Here is a 5,272-nt window from a genome sequence, read left to right on the forward strand (position 1 = left end):
TCATTGTCATGAAACACTCTCGCAAAAAAATCACCGTTTTAGTAACGCAGTAACGCAGCGTGCTTACGGGAAAGTAACGGTAATCTAATGACCTTTTTTGCAATACTAATCCCTTACTTTACTAGTTACTTGAAAAAAGGTAATCGGATTACAGTAACGCTCATCTCTGATGATAATACATACAGAGAAAATCCCAACAATCATATGACCCCCTATGAGGAAGCACTTTGGTGACAGTGGAAAGAAAAACTCCCTTTCAACAGGAAGAAACCTCCCCCTGAAGCAGCTGTGGTGAGAGGAGGAAGTTGGGACAAAGGACATGCTGTGTAAGAGAGCCAGAGATTAATAACAAGTGTGATTCAGTGCAGAGAGGTCTATTAACACATAGGGGTTGAGAAAGGTGACTGAAGAAGAAATACTCAATGCATCACGGGTATCCCCCAGCAGCCCTACCTATTGCAGGGTGGATTCAGGGTCACATGATCCATTCCTAACTTAAAAAATCTTAAAAGTAGAGAGAGTGTCTAATCGAATCGAATTTGATGATCATATGGCCATAAACTCAATTATCACTTTATTAGGTACATCTGTTCAATTTCTCTTTAACACAAATATCTAATTAGTCAATCATATGGCAGCCACATCCTACCCGAAGACAAAAACACACACTTCTTGGCCACATCAATAGGTATACCTGTTCATTTGCTGGTTACTGCAAATCACATGTGATCAGATAAATGCATTTAGGCATGTAGATATGGATTTTCTGAAATACAAGGTTCAAACATCAGAATGGGGGAAGAAAAATGTAATTTAGGTGACTTTGAATGTGGCATGGTTGTTGTGACAGATGGGCTGCTCTATGTATTTCAGAAACTACTGATCTGCTGGGATTTTCCCACACAACCAGCTTTCGGCTTTAACAGAGAATGGTGTGAAAAAGAGAAAATGTCCCGAGATGAGGAGGGCCAGAGATCAGAGGAGAATGGCCAGGTTGCTTCAAGGTGATAGGAAGACAAGTTGGCATGTTACAGCCAAGGTATACAGAAGAGCATCTCTGAGCACAAAGCCTGCTGATCCTTGAAAGAGAAAATCACACCTGGTGCCATTCCCATCAGGTGAAAACAGGAAACTCAGGCTACCATTCACACAGGATCACCAAAATCTTTACAACAATTCAGACTGGTGGGGGTGTATTGATGTGGGAGATATTTTCTTTGCATGTTGGGCCCCATAGTACTGTCTGTAGGATAGTTCCAGCTGAGCATTGTTTAAATGCCACAGCCTACATGAAGAAAAAACATACGCACTTGCCAGCCACATCATTAGGCATACCTCTTCAACTGCAGATTAATGCAAATCACAAGGCATCAAATCACATGGGAACAAATCAGTGCACTTAGGCACACGGATATGGCCAAGAAGGCCTGCTGAAGTTCAAACTGAGCATCAGACTGCAGCTGCAAACTAATGTGTGTGCCACTCCTGTGGGTTAAGAAACCAAGACTACAAGTTGTACTGGCTCACAAACGTTTGATAACAGAAGACTGGATAAATATTGCCTTGTCTCAAAAGTCTAGATTTCTGCTGTGACATTCTGATGATAAGGGTAGAATTTGGCATCATACAACCTCAAAGCATGGGCCCATCCTGCCTTTTATCAGTGGTTTAGGCTGGTGGCGGTGGTGGTAGGGGACAACTACTTCTTTTCTTGCCGCACTTTGGGCGCCATAGCACCAACTGACCCCACAGACACATTATTGCTGTTAACCATGCTCATCCTGTTGTGAGCACAGTCTACACATCTAATGATGTCAAACTGGTTTCTTGAACACGACATTGAGTTCTTTGTATTCATCTGGCTGACACAATCATTGGATCTCAATCCGGGGTTGAGAAAGTTGGGATATGGTGGAATGGGAGATTGGCATCATGGATGTGCAGCCGGTATTTTGTATCAACTCTGTGATGCTATCATGTCAATATGGACCAAAATCTCTGAGTAATGTTTCCAGCACCACAAAGAATTAAGCCTTCATCAGGCAATGAACTTGCAACATAACAATGAAAAGAACTTCATATTTTCCAGTAACAGTCTGTTGTTGAAATTTTGAATTTCCAAGTCTCAGTATGAAGGGCTAACCTGACTGCAAAGGTTTGGAATCACTGTATCAATATTAGCCTTATTGCCTTATTGCCATTTTTGCACACCATGACCCCTCATCCAACTCACAGTCAAAATCAAACTTAATTTTAATATCAGTTTCCTTCCTTTATCCCTTCTTTCCTTCCTTCTGGCCAGCAAGCCTTATCCGTGGCGCACTAACAAAGGGAAGAAAAAAAACCCAACTCGCTGGCCCCGCCCCCTTTAAAAACGCAAAAAAAAAAAAAAGAAGGGGAAAAAAAAGGGCCAGCAACAATGTGATAGACAACACAGCCGCTCTGCTCTCTCAGCGTAGTAGTGGATATCTTCACAGTGACCAGAGAGCAGAGGCGAGCCAAAGCGAGCCGCATGCTCGCTGTGCAACAAGGGGGACGGGAGCAAAATGAACCACCGGAAAGCCGCAGCAGCAGCATCCATTGAGGACCCGTAACAGTATTTGGGTAAGGCTTTGTTTGCTCTCCCTAGGATTTCGATACAGTTCTGCATTTTCTGATTAAGAGCGCTTTGTGCACGAACGCGGAGCGGAACAAGGGGAGGATGTGTTCGCACGATGTTTGCTTAAAGCGCTGCAATACCGAGAATTTGAAATGGAAAAAAAAACCCAAAATAAAAAGAAAAAACATGCGGATGAGAATGTAGCCGACAGCGCTTTGTCTTCGTTACTTCTCCGGAGCAGCATAACCATCACAGGAAGCTCATTTTAACAGCGGCTCATTTTTTCTAACCATTTTTATTGGTTAGATTGTTAAGTAAAAACAGAGGCATTGTTGACACAGGCAGCAGAGTTCACCGTTTCTGACGCGATCCTGTTACCCGGCGCTGTTTAGTGTTTTTCTTTTTTTTCTGCTTCGCCCCACAATGGATTGATTTCATTCACATCTCACTGTGAAGCCAGTGCCCCACTCCGCTCTACAACTTGGGAAGAACATGCGGAGGTTTCTCGCTGCCTTAGCGCTCAGTTATTGATGCACATGCTGGAGCAGCTCCACACAAAACAGCAAACCAAGGCCAACTAAGGAGCTCCAGGTTAAATTAAATTAAAAACAGTTGTATAGTATTACATTAATAGCGCTTTGACGCAAACAGAAATCAGTGCCACTTTAGTTAAGGTGGAAATAACCTGCTTTGTACACCAAAAGTTACATTTGCTGCTTCCCTTCAGACTCGACTCAGTTCACTTCACTTCAATTCAGTTTTATTTATGTAGCACCAAAACACAACAACAGTTGCCTCAAGGTTCGTTATTGTATGGTAAAGAGCTTACAATAAAACAAAAAGAATTCCCATTAATCAGACAACCACCTATGAGGAAGCGCTTGGGGAAAGTGGGGAGGAAGAACTCCCTCGTAACAGGAAGAAACTGCAGAACAGGCTCAGGGAGGGGGGAGACATCTGCCAAGACCTACTGGGGTGATGGGAGGAAAAGAGGACAGAATACACACTGTTGAAGAGAGCCAGAGATGAATAATGACTAATGATTAAATGCAAGTGGTGTTTAAACACATTGTGACACAGTTGTAGCCGTTTGTTTTTAAAATTAGAAGCTAACCTATTCTACTTTACATTCACTCCCAGACTAACACCAGGTGATTGAAAGCAGTGAAAACAACAACAACAGGACCAACAACACACAGACACACACTGGTGTCAAGAGCAATTAAGCCTTTTATTTTTTGTGCATTTGGAACGTGATGCCTTTTGAAGTAGTGCGAGTTGTCTTGATATCAGCAACAGGAAGTCTTATCACTGAGCTGTCGCCACTTTTAGCTGAATGTCACCGTAACACATTAAACCTGCCAAAGAAACGCACACAGCCTTCAAGAACCGCGGTGGAGTTTGGGAGTCGACTGAAACTCATTACAGTGAGAACACGCGCACAACCGCACTGTTCTCCGTAGTCCACCGGAATCAAAGGCACCGGCCTGTTCTTTTGTATTTTCTTTCTCTGTGCATCATAAACAGCTCAGGGAAGGAAATTCAAAGCTCCTCTCCAGGTTATAGTGACATTGCATCAGAAAAGTGTTATTACGTGTGCGCGTGTGTAGAGCTGCTGAATATTTATGTGCGCTGTGGTTTTCAAGGCTTCACAGAGTTTACAAGGACAAGGACAAAAGTTGAATTTAATGGTCACTGTTTAAACTGTAGAGGTAAAGTTATTTTTGTTAAGTTATTCATTTATATGTGATAAAATAAACCAGAGCAAAAACGCAGGATTGCTTTGTGTTCTACTTCTCAAACCATAGATGTTCTTACCCCTTCTCACAGTGCATTATAAATGTGCAAATGAATGCTTGATACACACAGATTTACACCCGCGCTGTGTGAAAGCGTTGTGACTGTCACACAACTTCTGTATTACTGCTATTACACACAACTAGCTAATCGCATCCACGCGTTGGCTGGCACCTCTTTGTGTCTGCAGCTGGATGTTTATTGTCTCCAATGGGGCTCCCTCCCTCTGTGTGTGCAGACAAGGCAAAGGTGTTAAGGAGAGCTCCTTTCTTTGCACACACTAACACTAATACACCACATTTACTCCACCACAGCAAATACATCAAGTCGTTTTTACACACGGAGTCTTTATTTCTTTATCAAACTGATAGATATTGACCAGCATGTAGTTCTTTGACACGCTGAGTGCAGCCCAAAGTCGTCATTGGAAAAATGTGTGTAAATATAAATCAGCAAGTCGCTGAAACTGCAGCATAGTAAGCATGTGGGTCAGTATCGTGTGTTCATGATTCTCACGATCTCTTTCCTTTTCAACCTTTCTGGTCATGTGACCCAAAGTTGCATTCTGCCATGAAGGTAGTAAACATATAAAATGATAAGGGTGTAGAGGTTCTGTAAAACTAGTGAGAATTTACACCGCAAAGAAACACATTAGGTTGAAAGGAAGGTTTGGGAGGTTAATTACACACACACGCACACACACGCACACGCACGCACACATGTAAAAGAGAGGGAGTGTTGTGTGTGTGTGTGTGTGTGTGTGTGTGTGTGTGTGTGTGTGTTTATGAATATGTGTGTGTGTGTGCATTCATGAATATGACTCTAAAAATACTAGGAGGTGAAAAAAATGCTAACAGATGAAATGCATAATTGAAG

At 42.5% G+C, this 5,272-nt stretch overlaps 1 protein-coding gene across 2 annotated transcripts in view; it reads left to right on the forward strand.

Annotated features, from left to right (window-relative positions):
• The first annotated feature begins 2,391 nt into the window (after window positions 1–2,391).
• The window catches only part of st6gal2a (ST6 beta-galactosamide alpha-2,6-sialyltranferase 2a), a 50,343-nt gene continuing 47,462 nt past the window's right edge, over window positions 2,392–5,272 (forward strand). For both annotated transcript variants that reach the window (XM_005733909.2, XM_005733910.2), the window contains exon 1: window positions 2,392–2,604. The gene's annotated coding sequence lies outside the window, so the exon portion shown is untranslated. The remainder of the gene's footprint in view (window positions 2,605–5,272) is intronic.

Source organism: Pundamilia nyererei, unplaced genomic scaffold (assembly GCF_000239375.1).
Source record: "Pundamilia nyererei isolate P.nyererei 1_Seehausen unplaced genomic scaffold, PunNye1.0 scaffold00055, whole genome shotgun sequence".
Taxonomy (NCBI): domain Eukaryota; kingdom Metazoa; phylum Chordata; class Actinopteri; order Cichliformes; family Cichlidae; genus Pundamilia; species Pundamilia nyererei.